The sequence below is a fragment of the Manis pentadactyla genome, chromosome 10 (assembly GCF_030020395.1).
Source record: "Manis pentadactyla isolate mManPen7 chromosome 10, mManPen7.hap1, whole genome shotgun sequence".
NCBI classification, from domain to species: domain Eukaryota; kingdom Metazoa; phylum Chordata; class Mammalia; order Pholidota; family Manidae; genus Manis; species Manis pentadactyla.
Genome location: NC_080028.1, coordinates 97,949,859 through 97,969,375, shown reverse-complemented (window position 1 = coordinate 97,969,375; position 19,517 = coordinate 97,949,859). Strand labels below are relative to the sequence as shown.

General features: G+C 45.1%; 1 long non-coding RNA gene and 1 pseudogene across 3 annotated transcripts; one reads left to right on the top strand and one right to left on the bottom strand.

The window, feature by feature from the left end:
* The window catches only part of LOC118918355 (myosin-16-like), a 41,948-nt pseudogene extending 36,221 nt beyond the window's left edge, over window positions 1-5,727 (top strand).
* A 168-nt stretch (window positions 5,728-5,895) lies between these two features.
* LOC118918370 (uncharacterized) lies at window positions 5,896-19,516 on the bottom strand. 3 transcript variants are annotated; one of them, XR_008992217.1, is made up of 6 exons: window positions 18,986-19,451; window positions 16,605-16,683; window positions 14,209-14,265; window positions 13,619-13,726; window positions 8,769-12,624; window positions 5,896-8,288 (listed from the first exon to the last, which is right to left on the bottom strand). It is a non-coding gene; the product is annotated as an uncharacterized LOC118918370 (long non-coding RNA). The 3 variants fall into 3 exon arrangements; XR_005027122.2 differs by having other exon boundaries at window positions 5,896-8,910; window positions 9,822-12,624; XR_008992216.1 differs by lacking the exon at window positions 5,896-8,288 and having other exon boundaries at window positions 12,375-12,624; window positions 18,570-19,516.
* Between the last annotated feature and the right edge of the window lies 1 nt (window position 19,517).

Below are 19,517 nucleotides of genomic sequence, written 5' to 3'. Positions count from 1 at the left end.
GGAACTCACCTGCAGAGCTCTCTTTGTTATGGCAAAACCTGTGACATGAAATGTGCCACCTGGACCCTTCCTCAGTGCACAGTAATAACCACACACACATGGCAGTGTGCAGCTTTTACAGATTCTCAGACTCCCCTGGAGATGATCCAATGGGTCAGTGGTGGGACTAAAGAAATCTAAACTTTAAGAAACTCTTCAGGGGTTCTGATGATTCAGCCAATTTTAAGGACCACCATTACCACCAGTGTAGCTGAGGACAGACCCTCACACTGGAAGGGATTCATTTTACATATGAAAAAATATGGCCCAGAGAGCTGAGTGGCTTATCCACAGTCAACATCAGGGACCCCGTTTGCGGCCAGTGGTAACACCAGAACTGCTCACTGTCCACACGCAGCCCCTCACCATCACCACTTAACCCTACTTACCATCTCATGTGAATTCATCAAAAGAAAAAATGCACAGGACATACAGGGTTTACAACCCCACTTTAGAGATAAGACCACCAAAGCTTAGAGGTAAGTAATTTATCCAAATGGTAGAAGAACAGGGGCTTGAACCTGGATTTTCCCAGCTGAGTTCAGGATTGTTCTAGAACTGCCACCCACCCCAAGCGTAAATAAGGCTATTCCTGGGCTCCTCATGATGCAAGTCCTCTGAAACCCAGAGAAGAATGCAGGGGAGAGGCCCTCTCACTGTGAGCAGGGGGTCCAGGGCCATTTCCTATTGGAGTATCTGGCAGTTGTGTCTGCGAGGTCATTTTCTTTCCTGGATACAGGAAGGGCTGTGTAGACTCCTGGCTCACGGCAGTGTCTTCGTTTCTTCCTCCAAAACCAAAGCCTGCTTGTGGTCAAGCACAAGCTGGAGTCCAATGTCCAGCACATCTCCACCGAGCATGAGTTGCTCATCAGTGAGTTCGGCTCAGCTGACGAGAGGGCCAAGTAAGTGGTGAGCACCCCGAGCCGGGCTGCCTGCTGAGGACCCGGCTGCCCAGGCCAGGGAAGGCTGTCTCCCCTCTCATGGGTCGCTGTGGAATCTCGGCGCACCCCCATTGAGGATGGGCCATGCTCTGGGGAGGCCAGAGGCTTTTCTGAAAAGCTAAACATGAAAGTAAGGAATAATTACAAGCTATACATGATCATGTGGGAGGTAAGAGCTGAGGCCTGGGGACACAGACCACAGGAGCCACAGAGGTGGGCTCATTCATCTGGGCAGGCTTTTTGGCAAGGAGAAGGTTAAAGCAGCCGTGAGGGAAGGCTTAATGGAAGCAAGATGGGTGCCATGCCCAGGGGCTCAGGGATGGATGTCGGCAAGATGTGCCACTGGGGGTTTTTGCCCCAGCGTCCCTTTGGGGGCTCACACATACGACCTTGAGTGGTGGATACTATGTATCCCACTTTAAAGATGAGCAAATACAGATTTTATGGGCAGGTGTCTCACACTTGATTGAAACGCCAGGCTCCCCGGAACACTGTTGACCATATTTGGTACTATGTCCTGAGAGCACAGACCCACACCGAGGACACAGCAGACCCTCTGTGAGTACTTGTGGAATGAATGCAAGAATGAGTGGGGAGGACAGTGACTGTGATGGGGTATGGGGGGAACTCGATAATAAGGGTGAATGTAATAACCACATTGTTTTTCTTGTGAAAACTTCATAAGAGTGTATATCAATGATACCTTAAAAAAAAAAAGGAATGAGTGGGCAAAACGACTTGCTGAAGGCCACACAGGGGCAGGTACCAACCTGCATCCCCTATCCCAGATCATGCCTTCCCCACCCTCTGGGCTGTGCCCCTCAAGGCGCAGAGAAGAATAAGTGTGGCCAGGCAGCACCAGCTGGGGGGCCCGCGGGACTGGCCGGCCTGCCTCCTCGACCTTTCCTTCGGAGCACGGGGAGTCCCCTCCCCCAAACCCCAGCAGCATGTCAGCGAGGCTCGCCTCGTGAACCCCTTAGCTTCCCAGGAGACAAGGTGGCTGTCTCTCAAAGGCTCTATGAGCCAGGAAGGGAACCCCGCTCCAGCTCCTGCTCTCCTCCCAGCCGCCCGCCCTGCATCTGCCGCACAGTGGAAGAACTGCAGCGAGAGCAGGGCCACCGCACGCACCTGAAGAAAATCAAGAAGAATGAGATCACCATCAAAGACTCGCAGGCCGAGATGGAGGAGGCTGAGCAGCTGAAAGGAGGGAAGCGCAGGATCGTGAAGCCGGAAGCCAAGCTGAGGGCAGCACTGAGCTGAGCCAGGAGAGACAAAAGGGAGATATGGCCAGGCAAGGGCAGAGGGCTCCTTTTCCCACAAACCTGTGGTTGATGAGGAACGGGTTTATTCAGGTGCTAGGAAAAAAAAGGAAATTGAGACAACAGCTCTAATTTATTTATGCGAAGGCCTCCTCTTCCTGCCACCTTTCCCCCAGAATGGCCTTAGCCGTCAAGCAGAGCAGTTCCCAGTATTCCTCCTCTGTCCCCACACTTACAGCAAGCCTTAGTCTTTACCTCCTGGGATGTCAGAGCTGCAAGGGCCCAGGAGGTCTGCTCACCTTGTCTGACCCCTGCCTGCCCCATTTCCCAGAGGAGGACACTTGAGGCGCAGGGACAGTGACAACCAAGGCCCAGCCTGTGAAAGGCAGAGCCCACCCAACCCTTGTGTCCAGGGCTCCCCTGCTCACCCTGGGCCAGAAGTGGACACCAGAGCCACGACACCCCTGCCCAAGGCCCGGAGCTCCTTCAGTGGAGCTCCGAAGTTCAAAAATAACATGTTCCTGCAGCCGCATTCCTCTCTCCCTCCACCAGATCAAGGAACTGGAGACTGAGCTGGACGGCGAGCAGGAATGGCACGTGGAGATGGACAAGATGCTGCGGAAGAACGAGTGCCACCTCAAAGACCTGGTCTTTGACAGAGGGGGACCACAACACCAACCAGCGCCTGCAGGAGCTGGTGGAGAAGCTGCAGAACAAGCTGAAGGTCCACAGCAGCAGATCGAAGAGGTGATGGCTGCTCACTGCGCATCCCTGATTCTCCTTCCCTTCCCAGCCCAGGTCTCAACACTTGGTTAGAATTAACCAAGCACTGGCCAAAGGACGACTCCTGTGAGCTCCACGCCCACGGCACTTCATCCTCACTGTCAGGAGGGAAGTGGACTGAGCACTGCGTGCCGGAGAGAAGATGTGTGATAAATGAGACTACCCACAAAGACCACCCATGCCAACTGAAGTCCCCTCTGCTGGGGTGAGCTAAGCTCAGGGAAGGTCCTGGTGGCCATTGTCCTGCTTCCACTGCCACTTGTGGCCTCTCCCTCCTGGTGACACTGTTAAACACAGGGCCTGCCCTTCCTTGATCCTCCTGACACAAGGCAGGAAGGCTGGTATGTTTAGTCTGTTCTGCAAGTGGGGAGCAGACCAGAATGGAGGATGTATGTTATGTTTGCAAAAAAAAGTCAAAGTCAAATGGTTAGCAAATGGAGGTTTCAAGTGTCATTCCTACACCACATGTCCACATCCCACCCCATCCCCAGACATAGATATTTGATTCCGCTGTCATTTGCTGCCAATTCTGGGGCCACCACATTGAATCCATCAGCCACCCACACACCCAAAGCCCTTCCCAAAAGGCTCAATAAAGACCAGACTTCCAGTAAATATGTGTCTAATCAAAATCCTCTATTGGGAAATGAGGGGTGTGAAATGCTAAATCCCATCTTCCACAGTGGGACACCAATAACTAATGCCTGAAACCACAAATTACAGATGCAGCAACAGAGCACATTTTACTTTGAAATACGGACGTCAAGATCAAAAAGAAATCAGCTGCAAGTGTTGAAGACACAAGTTGTCTGTGATGAGCTGGAAAACGTCCCTGTCCTAGGACTGCTGTGTATTGTAACAAGACTTACAGAATAATGGCACTCTCAGATATCCACCTAAACTGGTAGCAATGCTCACTTAACCAGAACGAGCTGGGTTTACACCCCTCCTTCCACCACGCCTTTGTCACAGGAGTTGCAGGCCAGCCAGACCTTGGCTTGCTACAGGAAGACAGTGTGCGAGCTGGATGACGCCAAGGAGCGGGCCAGCATGGCCGAGACCACTCGCAACAAGCTGTTCATCAGACACCGCGTGGCTGGCAAAGGCATTATCTCAGTGGAGACCATCCAGGTGTCCAAGACAGGCTCCTTCAAAACCATTTCTGAGGAGGGCCTCTGTGTTCCTCCCCACAGCCAGGAGGTATGGCTCCACTCTCCACGCCCAAGCTCCAAGTTCACCTGCCCTGCTCCTGCTGTGCGCCTTCCCACTTCTCTGCTTCCCAGCTTCCAGTCTGCCAGGGCCTGATCTCCTGCTTCAGGAACCCCAAAGCTGCCCTTGTCCCTCCAGCTGCAGCACTCCCCCTGGCTTCTCAAAGCTCTTGCGTGGTGCTGTCCACCTGAATCACAGGTACTGGTGGTCATGACGCTCCCCCACCTGAGCGGAAGCTCTCTGAAGGCAGGTCCCTCGTCTAACGCCACCTGACACGAAACCCGGCAGATAGGCACAAAGTACATGTTTGTTTTCAGTGGAGGCCCACAAGGACATCTGCAAGCTCACGGGCAGGGTGTATTCACCTCCACACCCCTGCAGAATCATTAGCCCTGAGCATTTCAGTACCATCTGAATTTAGGTTTCTAACATTAAGGAAATAATAATCATGGCTACCATTTCTTGAGCACTGAATACAAGTGGGATTTTAGGTGGACAATTTATAATAATCCTTTCTTATCTCAGAATCAGTTTTCCTTAACTAGAATCAACTGAGAAAACAATACAGACCAATGTATAAAAGTCAAAAAGCTAGTTGTATTATGCTATAATTCTAGATTGAGAATTTAATGGGTGTCCATTGTTCTTCACCCCAGAATTAAAGGTGCCGACAAAGCTGAACAACCACAGCCCAGCTCCCTGGGGAGCAGCCTCTGCTCCACGAGGAGGAATGGCCAGAACCCACTGACCCTGCAGCTAGATTCAAAGGAGACCAGAGGGGGTTCAACCCTGTCTTCCTGGTTCCTTCTTCCAATATCAGGCTAAATCCTTCTTCCCATGACAGGAGCAAGGGAAAGGTGAGGAGAGAGGCAAAGAACATGATCTGAGAGCAGGGGTTCCCAGAACACAGTCCTCTGGACCAGCTGCATCAGCATGCCCAGGGGAGTTAGCATTCTGAGCTTCACTCTGACCTGCTGCATTAAAGCCTGGGGTGGACCCAGCATCTGTGGTGAGCCAGCCCTCCAGGTATTCACAGGGATGATCAAGTCGGCAAACAAATGCTGCAGCAGAAATCCCTTGTGGAGAAGCAGAGCCAGGGAATGGAGGTTTCTCATACTTTTACAAGAGCCAGGCATGTGGTAAGTGTTTTTCACTGTCTTTTTTATCCTATGAGGTAGATACAAACATCTCCATTTCTCAGGTAAGGAAAATGAGCTCAGAGAAGTTCAGTGACTTGCCCATGGTCATACCAGCCCCCTGCCTTGGAAAGGCAAGCTTTTATTATTATATTATATTATTTTTTATTTCAACTACTGTTTAGCTTTAATCAGGATGACTCAAGATCAAGGACTTGGCTTGGGTTGTGAGGAGCAGGGGAATGGAGTCTCCCTGCCGATGGGCTGATGCTCTACCTCTGCGAATTCGGGGAACCTTTTTCTGGCTTCATGTTCAGACATCTGATTGAACCAGCCCTCAGTTAGGGGAAAGTTCCCTGCTCATTTACAGCTCTCTCTCTCTCTCTCAGGGCTGGGCAGTAGTTTGGATTGTAGCCAAAAGTGATAACCCACTGACCTCTGAATTCAAGCCGAGGCTTTTCTTGCCACTTGGTTAGGGAGGAAACAAAAAATAGAACAGAATATCTTTCCTTAATTCTCTTACTCTTAAGCAATGATTAGCTTGGGAAGACAGGGAAACCAGAGGCTTATCTCTGGATGAAGCCCATGACTGTGTAACTATCTCCCTTAGGCCAAAAACCTGAAAGGAGTCCCTCTCCTAAGCTCTCACCTTGGCAGGGGTTTACTCATTGGCTGCTTCCCATACTACCCGGATGCAGGAGTTTTAGCTCCTTCCACCTGCTAAATTTTAGTGGCCAGTATTAGACACCCTGTAAAGCAGATCCCCTGCCTTGGCTTGGTGACTTTATTCCTGGGCTCTGCTGGCCCTGATCGTTGGTCTGTCTCCTTCCACACCCCCAGGCCACAGCACTGCCCACAGTACCCACTGGCGATGCAGCTGGGCCCCTGGGGTCTGCTCGCCAAGTCCTGATCCATCTTCACTCTTATGCCATTTCTCCTCATTGGCCACAGGGCTAGGTAAGCCATGAGATGTCTAAAGCAAACTAGTACATGAGTCAGCATTGAGCCAACATCCCACAGAATTTTCCAAAGTGGCACTGTATTCAGTCCCATAAATACTGACCAAGCTCTGAATATGGGCTAGACCTGTACTGTGGGATAGAGAGATGAATAAGAAAGAATGTCCTCCATCGTGGAGCTCAGAATCAGGCAGAGAGGTAGATGCACACTTCAATCACAAGGCTGTGAGCGAATGTTCTGTGACATGTGGTGTTTACATCTCACGGGGCGAGATCACAGGGGAGGAGCCACTGGTTCTACCTGCGGTGGCTGAATGGAGCAGCTTCACAGAGAATGTGACCCGCACAGGAGTCTAGAGCAGTGCCACTCAATGGGTGGTCCCTGCTTGTTACCTGCTCAAAACAACAGATGAATAGAAACTGAGAGGAAGTTTTCAGAAATTTTTATAGCAGTTGATGCTGCCATGACATCCAAGTGCATTATCAACATACTTTATGAAAGTATTAGACTCTGATATTAAAATAAATACAAATGAAAAAAAATTAATGGAAATGTAAAAGAAAACATAAAACCGATCCCTCACCAGGTAAAGAAATGAGTTCCAGAGGATCCGACATGCCAAAGTGCAGAGGTGGGATTCACACAAGAGTACAGCGTGGCCAGAGGCGGGGCTCAGGATGGGACAAGAGCGCTGGACCGGGCAGGAGCCGAGGCTGATGGGACAGGTGTCAGGGAGGCCATGAAGGGCCTTGTTGAGCCCAAGTATTCCACAATCTCCATACAGAAATCTTGCCAATTTTTAAAACCCATCTGTGGGATATGATGAACAGCAGCTTTTCTTTCTCAGGAAGACATGTCACAATGGCAGAACGAGCCTCTTGGCTCCTCAGAAGACCCCTGGGCTTATGGTGGGCACTGCACACCAGGAATCACACTCGCGCCCTCTCAGCACCTGGGTGGAGTTCAGGCCTCAAAGCCTCACAGAGCCAGGTGTGACCCAATGGTGTCCACTACAAGGCAGGAAGCCTGTGCAGAAGCAGTCCTGGCATCCTGGGGTACTGTCTTTCTAGCAAGAAGTGGACAAAGATGTCAACTCCCAGCTCTGGCCCAAGAGGATTTTCCCAGCTCCCCCTCTTTTTTTCTTCCAGGGTGATGCAGATCTCAACAGCAGACCACACCATTGAGAAGAAAAATATACAAAAATAGAAAACTGGGTCTATCCTGATAATGTTTACTATGCAAAGGAAAGTGCAAGCCAGAAAGAAACAGGTGCTAAAGAATAGAGAGAGCTAGGGGGGCAGGGGTAATGGGTTTAAGGATGTAAATATCCAGCCAGGAGGAGCTAAAATTAGTGTGGCTTCTCTGAGACTGTCACAAGCTGTGTACGCTCTTGGATGCCAGTAACAGTGGGTCTGTTTTAGTTGAGATCCTCCATGTTCATGTCAAGGATGGAATATGTAACGTCTGTGTGACCTGGCTGTTCTCTAGAAATAATTTCTCACACTGGCAATTTTAATGCTTTGACCCAATACAGCTTAAATAAAAGAAACATAAAAATAGACTGACTTAAGATTGTTTTTAAGTGAAGAAATTTTATTTTTCTAAGACTTCCAAACCTAAGACTTTTGAAAGGCAATTTTTACAATATATCAGAGTTCACAGACTTATTTCTATTGGAAACCATGAAAACTCTGCAGTCTTGGTGAGACTTGGTGTCACTTCTCTGCAGATTCTGAAAGGGTGTATCAGAGATAGGAAGACAAACAAGATTTCATAAAACAAGCAAATTATGGAATCTGAAGGGATGTTAAGATCCATCCAGGCTAACAACCCATGAGGCCGCGGGCAAGCTCCACCTCAGCATATCCTGGGATATTCAGACATGGGCAGGTCAGCTCTGTGAGGACAGCCAGGTTTGTGTTTTATTCACTACCACATCCTCAGCAACTAGACTGCCAGGCCTAGTGGGCATAAATACATGTAGTCAATGAATGATGGAGAACAAGGTGCTCCAAGGTTATCCTACCTGACATTGTCAGAAAGTTTTTCCTTAAATCAAGCTGAGGCCTGTCCCCTGGTGGCATCCACTCGGAAACCTGCAGAACAACCTTAATGGAAGACAGTCCTCATGGTTCCTTCAAGTTTCTCTTCCCTGGACTGAATATTCCTGGGTCTGCCAACCTTCCCAAGTATGACAGGGTTTCCACTGTCACTTTCTACCACTTCTCGACCCTGTTCTTCTCCTCACTCTCTTTGGAGTGCAGGGGCAGAGGGCTGACAGTTCACAGCCCTCAGAAAGCACCTTTCCCCCACTTGCTGGAAACAGCGCCTTCCCTTTGACTTTCAGCACTCTGACTTCCTTCAATCCACTGGCAGGAAGAAATCATTGTCCAGACTAGTAGAGGAAGGGGTATTAGCATTTTTCTGGGGACCCTCTCTACCTGCACACAGGCCCTTGTCCTTCTTGTGATGGTTCTAAGCTTGGTGCTCCAGTGGAAACACTTGGTTCCTTCTGTGCAAATGGACCAAATGTGAAGACACTGCCCTCTGCTGGTGGGGTCTCCAACTGCGTGTGTGGATTTCCTGGGAGACACCAAATTACGGAATCTTAGAATTGTATTAGAATTTCAGCACTCAAAGGGACATTCAGAGGGTGTCTAGACCAACTCTCAGCCAAGTGGGGGTTTACCTCCATAACCGCCCTGAAAAAACGGTGATCCAACTTGTACCTGAGCCCTCCCGGTGGAAAAAGGCAGCCTGTTGCAGTTTTGCTGACAATTATGGTTCAGAAGTCCCACCTAATACTGAGCCAGAATTTGTCACCGTATATTTTGCCCTTATTTTGATCTACTTTTCACCTCTGTAATTACATAAATGAGTCTAATTCTTACACTTTGAAGTTAGACAGCTACAGGTTCCACTTTCCCAGCAGTGTGACCTTGACCTTGGGCAACTTAACCTATCTCACCTCCTGTTTTCTCAACGATTCAATGAGGAATAATAACAGCATCTGCCCCATAGGAATGTGAAGTTTAAACAAGATAACCTGGCACAGAGCCTATCTGTGCATGACACTTGGACACTTGCCAAGTTTCTTTCCGCATTCCGTAGGACGTAACACTTGGTTTCCTGAGAGAGGCCTGGTAAGGCCTGTCAGTCTAGTAGCTGACAGCAGCAGGCCTCTTGCTAGAGAAATGCAATTGCATTCCGTGGGAGGATAGTCCACACGTGGTTTCCCCACACCCAGAGAATTGCAGAGCAACTCATCACTTTGGGAGGAGGAGGGGGGCAGGTGCAGACAGGCTCAGTGACTTGCCCAAGACCATTCAGTTAATGGCACAGCTATAAATTCTTTGTACCATGAGATGAGGTGAGGTTTCTGACCCAGTATTCACTTAGCTACACATGCTGTTTTTACCTAAGGACATGTAATTTCAGAATGGCTTGAAGACCTCTGTGGATAAAATGAGAGTTCCTGTGGCCAGGATTCTCACCTGGCCGTGGTTGACTGGCTCACTGCACACCTGTGGGCAATACATGGCTGTTGACTCTATAAAAAAGAGCTCCATCCAGTGCTCTGGGTGCAACACGGTGGCAGGGATGCAAGGCTGCAGGAGAGCAGAGCAGAGGCTGGAGTGGTGGCAGCGCCAAGGACAGAGGCCCAGAGGATGGCTGTGCGGGATGACTGTGCAGGCAGAGAGGCCCAGAGGCATAGACCAGCTTGCTGCATACAGACTCACTCTGAGTGAACGGGATTTTAGTGACTGACCTGCCACCTCGAAATAAAGTTGGGTATAACTCTTTCACCCCAAGAGCGTTTTGCTGTCATTTTGTTTGGTCACATTGAATCCATAGCGAACTTGCCCAAGACTGAAACCCATTGGCAAGACAGCCTCAAAGAATATCTATGGCCTTGCAAAACAGTAACACTAGTTAGTGTCCATGATGATTGAAATCAGGGCACTGGTACCATGTTCTGCAGAGTAAATGGAGCAAAGACAATTTAAATAATTTTGCTAAATGTTTTGAGCTGACTTTGAAGGCCGCTAATATCTGTATCACTAATTGTATTAACTGTATTTTATCTTCTGTATTCTTGATGCTCCAGCACCTGGGGGCCTCCCTGACTAAGGAGACACTGCCTCTTCCAGGGCTAGCCAATTCTTAAAAAGATAGAAACAGCTTTCACACACAGACTAACCAATCTGGAGGCCACACTCCTAATCACCTTCTCTGTCTAGCTCTCATACTCTAGGAGGCAATTCTCACCTGCCCTAATTATCCCAGGGCTAAATACCAAGGCAGGTAGGGACAGCCCCTATACCCCAGAGTCTGATGAAATTATCCAAACTAGCCAATTCTAAACCTGCTTACCCTGCCTCACCTGGTCCTTCCCAGGGAAGCCACAGTAAAGGTTTGTGCCCATGCTTTCTCCTCATGCCTTCTGCCTCCTGACCAGCCCTGGTGCTTCCCAACGTGGCCCTCAGTGGCATGCCATGCTGTGCCTCCTGCTTCCAGGGATGGGTCTGTGAGTATAAAAACTTCTTCCCTCAAGACAGTCATTTCCATGTCAGTGTCTTACCTACCTGAGTAAAACAAATCCAAGGTACATTTAAAAACACTAACTGCCTTCCTCCTCCTTTCACATGTGAAGCAATCTTGGGTCCTTGTGGGGAAACCAGCAGGTTTTGGGTCTGCCCCACGGACCCTGTGGAGTACACCTTTAGGTGTTTCCAGGAATCACAAAATTGTCACAAAGATTCCCTGACCCTTCCACCCACAAACTACCAGGAACTGGGGTTGGAGATCTGCTGTGAACTCAAGGCCAACTTTGAGTTATCATAGAATCACAAGGCTGAAATGGAACCTGCTGGCTATTATAAGGGCCCGTATTTCCCCTACTTCCTGAACCCTGCGTTAGCCTCATGAAAAATGTATCCTGTGACTCTAAAGCAGTGATTCCATAAAACTTTCTCTACAGACATTTTAAAAACCAACCTTTAAAAATAGGTAGCAAAATAGTAAACAGATATTTAGACTAGGGGAAACCTGTATTATGAGAATTAGTTTAGCGATTAGGAAAGCTACTGTGGGGTAGGTACAAGATGCTACAGGGGAGACACTAAGCCCAGTCCTGAAAGATAAAGGGAGGTGTTCTGGAGGAAATCATGTTTGCCAAAGTCTAAGGATGAGTATGAGTTAGGCACAAAGGGGAGGAAGAGTATGTGGGGACAGAAGGTGGGAGTAGGACCAGCTAATAGGGTACTCGGTGGCAGGCAGCAGCACACCAACCAAGAGCGGCATAGCCAGAGAGGCACTTGGTGGTCTTACACTCTGTGGGGAAGTTGGGGTTCCTATGGCCAGGATCCTCACTGAACTTACACCACCTGATGATGTAACTGGCCTGTTGCTAGGCTACCGCTTCCACACCTTTACGCAATAAGCTCTTATTGCACTATATAGAGAGCTCGGCCCAGTGCTCTGGGTGGAGGCAGAGATGCTAGTGCTTGACCTACTGCCAGAAGAACATGCCGGGTAATAAAACCCTTTCACCCCAAAGAAACAATCTACTGTCATTTCTTGCCACGGGCTGAAACCCATTGGCAAGACACACTCCAAACCCTGCAGTCAGTTTCAGAGTTAGTGCAAGTCAAGGACTCCAGTTTCCATCCTCCCACATCACTTTACTCTTTTGTCAGTATAGCTGCCACAGCTCTAAGCATCATATCTTCCCACAACCATTTTCAAGACAGGAAAAAGATAAGACTTCCTCATCGTTCTTTTTATCAGGGAGCATATTTTCTCCCCAGAAGCTCCCCAGGAGACTTCCTCTTAAGTCCTGATTGGCAGAAATGAGTCACATACCCATTCCTAATCAGCAGCAAGTGGCAGTGGGGTTGGACCAAATGTGGTTCATTCCCTGGACTAGGAAAGGGCCTGACTTCCCTTAGGGCCACCTGAACAAAAGTGGGGATGCCAAGGGAGGAAAGATGATGTGTGGATAGCCAGAGTGTCTGCCACAAAAAAGACATGGTGAGAGTCCTTGGTGACCTATTATGGAGTGTGGATTTTATGCAGAAAGCAAGGGAGGTTTGTCATGATTCAATTCAGGTCATATATTTTTGGCAGGAATACTACGGAAGCAGAGCTGTTTTCCACCACCGCATTGCTGGATGACACATGATGTCAGTGGGTGCTTTGTTAGTGATGTCAGCTGTGATCTCTCAGTGAAGGTGGTGTCCACTCCAGCTGAAGAACACCTATAACTGATATGAGCTCTTTAAGACTATTCATGTCCTGAAAGGCAAAGAAGAAAAGGCTGAGAAACTGTTTTAAATAAGACTGAAGAAACATGCATGACATGCAACAAACGATCTTGGATTGGCTTTAAGATCAAGAAAAAAAATTTCTCAAAAGGATATTATTGGAAAATCAGTGAAATTTGAAGGTGAACTTATAATTATGTGTTATATAAATAAGTTCTGCAGTTAGCTTATGTTAATTATTGTTATACTAATATTGAAGTAATGTTAAATGTCCTGAATTTGACCATTGTGTTACGGTTACATAAGAGAAGGTCCTTGTTGTTCAGTTACATACTGAAAAATTTAGGAATGAAGAGTCATGATGTCTTTGACTTTCAAATGGTTCAATGAGTAATAAAAATAATAACCATTGTTGTTATTTACATATATGTATACATATAAGATAGAATGATAAAGCAGATGTGACAAAATGTTAACTGGTGAACCTAAGTAAACAGGTATACTGATATTCATTATACTATTCCTGCAACTTTTCTGTAGGTTTGAAAGCTTTTTTAGGGGGAAATAAAAGAAATACATAGGTGGTAGATGTGATATGACTTGGTGACTGACTGCCTGGGAGGCAGTAACCAATCTATGGTAGGGGATGACACCTTGAAGTGGGAAGTAAAGAAGAGAGTAGACGCTGAGGTGGGGAGGGGAGGAGAAATAATGGGTCTTAAACATATTGAACTGAAGTGGGAGCTGATGAGACACCAGGCAGAGCAGCTCGCAGTCAGAACTATCAGGAGTCAGGAATGAAATGACATGAGGGTCAGCAACCTAAGGGTGATGGTTGAAGCCAAGAGCCTGTGTGATCACTTAGGGTGTGTATGGGGGGAGGCAGAACTTGGGTTCATATGCATTATTGTTCAGGCCCACAGCAGGACCAAAGACGAACAGCTATGCTCAGGAGCAAACCAGCTGTTTCACTCAGCACTCTTGCAAAATAATCACTATCCTGATTATAGGTAGTTTTCTGCTACCTCAAAATTTGTTCCTGAAGAAACACTCTGTGTTGGTTAACTTCACCTCAGGTGTGGAATTACTCAGCATTTGCCAACATCTTCATTTGGGAGTGTGACATAAGAAGCCTACAAATACACGCACACAAAATCAGAGGCATGCTATATGCTACAGAACTACAGTCATCCCAGGTTAATGCATTCCTGAAAGCAACTCTAAAATCAAAGGAACCTATTTTATATTATATTAAATAAGAAATTAAGAATGCATTCACTGCCTGTCCAAAAACTCCAACCAATTTCTCTAAATATCACTAAAACCCTCAACACCTATAAAAAATTCTCCAACCATTTCTGCACAACATAAACATTTTTAAACACCAATTGCCTAATTATTTAACATTTAATGAACTCCATAGTGATCACATTTGTGAGCAGTACACAGTGATATGCACCATATCAGATAAGAATTAAACTTCTCTTTTAACAATCACTATACATATACTGCAAAGCAAACAATGTAATAATGTGTTACAGACATATAATTCATGCAATCAAATCTGGCAAAATAAAATAGACAAATACAGTAATTTTTTAAAATGGTTACTTACCAAATAATTTTGGTAATGGAGGACTAGGACAACAGACAACTCTCCCACTAATGGTAACTAGAGAAGTGGACAGAATATACAAAACATCTACTCAAAGATAAGAAAGAACTAATAAGTAGTAAATATAAATCAATACCCAAGAAAAAAAAGAACATCAGAGAGTGAGCACAGCATTTTAGGAATGCTTTACCTAAACGGCTATTTACTGATTTCAGAACAAATGGTTGAGAGGCTGAGCAATACTTTTTAACAGCTTATCATATCTACAGACACAAAAGGTATAGAGTTCAGAGCTCTGCAAGAACAAGGGTCCAGATAAGTGTGTGTTATATTAGTCAGGGCTTTCCAGAGAAATTGAACCAATAGGAGAGAAAGCAAGAGTGAGAGGGAGAGAGGGAGAGAAGGAGATAGATATAAAGAGATTTATTATAAAGAATTGGCTTAAGTGATTATGGAGGCTAGTAAGTAAAAAATCTGCAGAAGCTGATGTCCCAGTTCAAGTCCAAAGGCCAGAAGCTGCTGTAGAACTAGAAAGAGACAATGTTCCAGTTTAAAGGCTGTCAGGCAGGAGGACAGTCTTTTGTTCTATTCAGGCCTTCAACTAATTGGGTGAGGCCCACCCACATTAGGGGGAGCAATCTGCTTTATTCAGTCTACCAATCTAAATGCCAGTCTCATCCCAAACACCCTCACAGAAACACCGAGAATAGCCTTTCACCAAATATCTGGGTATCCCATGGCTCAGTCAAATTGAAAAATAAAATTAACCATGACACCTGTACTTTGGGTTGGGACACTAGGAGTAAGGGTGAATTAGAAGATGAATATTCTTCCAAGGATTGGAGCCTAGTTTTGACTCACCTGGATGACCCAGAAAATCTCAAATCCTAAAATTAGGTAAGGGTGACCCCAGGTTGCTGACATACTCAGGCACCTGGCAAAATGAAAATGGAAATCTTATCTGGGCAAAGATAAAATCATTTTAGGTCTCAAATTATTCCTACACAATTAAAAAAATAAAATGTTAGACACAATGCTGGCAACCAAGCATAGGAGAAGACAAGAACATAAATGAGAACTAGTCAGAACAACATGTTGGTAACAAATCCCACAGGACCTCAAGAAAATGGTAAATTTATAGTATTTACTATAGAATTAAAATACATAAGAAGAATAGCATATAACTGTGGGGAAGGATAATAATGGAGTGAAGATATTCTAAGACCTTTGCATAAAGTACTAACCACGGGTATACTGGTAAATGTTGAACAACCAGCTCTCTGTAGGACAAAAGTCCTATAGCCTTTGCCACTCTCCATGGTGTAAATGCTCCCACCATGGCCAATTTCAACAAGTGGTTGTTGAACATGGAGTTGGGAAGAGATGGGCACAATCAGCTGTCCTGAGTCAGTGTGAGCTGGCTCCAGCACACCTTTAAATTAGTCCTTGTAAATGGAATAATTTTTAAAAATCCAAAAGAAGGCAAGAAAGGAGAGAAGACAAAAAGGACAGAATAGGCAGGACAAAAATAAAGCATATAATAAGATGGTAGAGTTAAACTCAAATATATCAGTAATTACTTTAAATATAAATAGACTAGATATTTCAGTTAAAAAATAAATATACAATAAAAATAAAAAGCAACTATACATTGTTTATGAGTAACACATCCAAAAACATAAGGTAATAGAAAAGTTGAAAGTTTAAGAAGAGAAAAAAATATACTAGGCAAATACTAACCAAAAGAAAGCTGGTATAGCTGTATTAATATCAGAGGAGTAAACATTAAGACAAAAAACACTGTTAGAAAGGGATATTTCATGATAAAATATTTATCAGAAGACATGATAATTCTATAACACAGAGGCATCTATAATATAGCCTCAAAATACATAAAGAAAAAATGATAGAATTAGAGTAGACAGACAAATCCACAATCATTTGGGAGACACACCTTTCTTAGTAACTGAAAGAAAAGCAAGCAAAAATAAGTCAGTAATTAAGCTAGAAATTGCGCAATTAAGGCAGAAATCAGTAATAAAACGTAACGTAAAACTTCCATGCTTAGAAATTAAGAAATGGCAATCCTACACAAATTCTTCCTGAAAATTTAAGAGAAAGTAATACTTTTGAATGCTAAAATGCCAGAATTATTCTCATACCAAAACTAGAAATTACAAGTAAACTACAAAATAATATCCTTCATGAGAAAAAAAGTTAAATAGGATATTAACTTATTAGTTTCTTAACAAAATCGTAGCAACTGAATACAGTAATGTATAAAAAGAATAATACATCAAGACCAAGTAGGACTTTTCCCAACAAAAGTTTAGTTTAACACTGTAAATCAATGTAAAAACTATAAAATCTCTAGAAAAAAATAGGAGAAAACCTACCTGACCTTGGGTTAGGCAAAGAATTCTTGGGCATGATACCTGATAAATGGACTTCCTCAAAATTCAGAACTTCTGCTCCCTGAAAGATATTAAGAGAATGCCTGGAGAGAAGCCACAATTGGAAAATAATTGTGACAATCAACTTGGTACAGTATGTTTAGATAATAATTGCCACAATTTATTGACTGCTTCTAATGTCCCAAGAACTGTCAGGCACTATATATACATTCTCCATCTTAATCCTTAGAACAACCCTAAGCAGTGGGATCTATTATCCTCATTTGACAGGTAAATTTTGAGTTGATTGACTTGCCCAAAGTCACTGAAGCTGGTAATCTGTAGTCAGAATTTGAACCCAGTTTTAGTTCTTTCTAAAGAACTCTCTTAAGCACTCCATCACACCACCTTTTTATTAAAGTAATCTAAAATTGCATAACAACATGAAAAAAGTATTAGAAACAAAACATTTAAGTGGGCCTTCCAGGAGATTTACAGGCTAGCACTACAGACTTCACTTCCCAATTTAAGAAAACAATACCTGGTATTCAGATGTATGCTTATGTGCCTGTCTTATAAGTACGGTATTCGTAATAGTGTGCTATTTATATACCATCAGGACTACCTTATGCTCCTACACCCCATAAACTGGTCCCATCCCTGCACTAAGAAAATGAACTGGGTAAACATCTTAGAGTGGAAAACTGCATGCATTTTTCAGTCCCTCTGCACTGAATTGTACAAGATCCTTCCTGCAGGAAACTTAACTCCTTGGGATCATATTGGGAAAATATCTAAAGCTTAAGGATTATTAAGTTTTAATACAGAGCATGCATTTTATATTTTGGGCCTTTTGTTTACTTATAGCTTTTATAGGCATTGATTCAATAATATTTCCAACAGTCTTTGTGGTAAGTAGGTGGTAGACATCAGCCCATGTAAGGGACAGGAGTCAGACTGGCAGTAACTATTCACTATTGTTCAGCTGGTAGCACAAGCAAGATCCTCTCTTCTAAATCAAAGCTCTCCTGAGCAGAAGGAAATCCTTAGGCCTTTACAAACACACCACCTTTCCAACCCTTGACTAATTTTGCTCCTGATGTGTCTATACAAGCTCCTCCCATTTACAACTGATGGTAATCTCTGTTCTTTGAAATTCCATTGTTTCATTTATACGTAGTTTCATTCAACAAACATTAATTAAGACCTTCCAGATTCAAGGAACTGTGCATATCTTTGTATTAAAATTATGTGAACTGGTCATAATAAATTTATTATGTGAACTCTCCTGTACGTTGCATGATGCTTAAAACATACTTGGCACTTGGTGAGTACTCCTTAAATACTGATGACTTCAAGTTTGACAAATTCCAGTTCAACCCTGCTCCAATGCCAATAAAATCAATAAAGCAAACAAAATCCTGCTCTGACAGTCTCCAACCCTTCTTCCCATTTCCCATTGCTAAGTATGTTCCCTGGTACTAATTTTTTTAAGGAGCCCTCATTTTGGATGTGAAATCAGTGTCATTATGCAAGTCTGAAAATTAAAACACTAAAAATAACTCACCATCCTTGGAACTCCAGTGGTTCTTACACCAGGGCACCATGGTATAATGGGAAATGCTCTGGGATGGGCGTCAGGAAATCAGCCCTGGCACTGACCTGTATCAGACCTTCATCAGGTCTCAAAATCCTTTGGTACGGTTTCCTCAGTTACAGATAAGGCGGTTTCACTTAAACCACTCATTTACAGCTAAGATTCTACCAACTGGAATGACTCAAAATACGAAATGAAATGTATCTAATGACAAGTTTTGTTCGAGCTAAAATGCAAAATACCAATAGAAAAATAGAACTGGAGATTAGTATTAAATGTCTTACTGTTACTTTCCTGGGGCTAAATTACTTTTCTTGTTACTTACATAGAGAGTCTGGCATTATTGATTTGTATGTGTTATTCTCACCTACCCAAACATAAACGCCTTCAAAGGAACTGTCCTTTGTAAAGAGGTGGGATGTAGAAAAAAAAACTTGGTATTTTGACTCTAGGTGCCAACTCAGCATACTTCTGGCTTACTTTCCGTTAACTTGCAGGCACACAAGGAATTCTTGCTTCCGTGGTGCTGCTGCCCCTGCAAAGGAGTTATCAATTCAACATTATCCTTTTCGGCTCTCTCAAACTGTCCTCCATCTCCCTATGGCCAAAAACTTTGCGGCCATGGGATTTCCAGTGCATTAGTGCTCCATGAACAGCTGGATAACTACCCCCAGAGAACACAGTGTGGCTCTGGACTGGAAAATCTTGACATGTTCATCACCTTAGAGCCAAGCACTGGGGTCAAACTCATAAACCAGGAAAGGGAACGAAGTGCTCAGTTAGCGACCTGCAGTGGCCCCGAGGACCTAAGTGCTGCTCCAGAATTTCTACTGGTTCGAGGGCGACTGGAATTGGGGTTCAGGACAGTTGGTGGAAGCCGGTACGGCGAGCGCGGTCTTCACACGTTTGCGGGTAACTGCTGGATTCCTCCAACTCCTCCGTCCTGTGGCGCCATCTTGGGAGCAGAGAACAAGCGATTCTGACTGTGGAAGGGTCGACAAAGTTCCTCGAAGACAGCCTAAAAGGCTTCCCCACTAGGAGACTGGCTCTGACGGGGGCTCCCTGAGGGGAGAAAAAAACATAGTAGTTGGTTGGGTCCTTGTGGCTCGAGAGGCCCCAATTCTCATTCATTTCCTGATAAGCACTTGTGAAAGCGCCAAGGTTCTACACTTCTGTCCGCGAGTCTGGGAAGTTTTTCGAAGAAAGCAGTAAGACCGCTTGGCCACCACCATTAGCTGTTTTGTAACGCCGCCCCACAGAACGGCCGCAGCCGCCCGAACGCTCGACCTTCCTTCCCAAAGGCTCCGGAGATCGGCCGC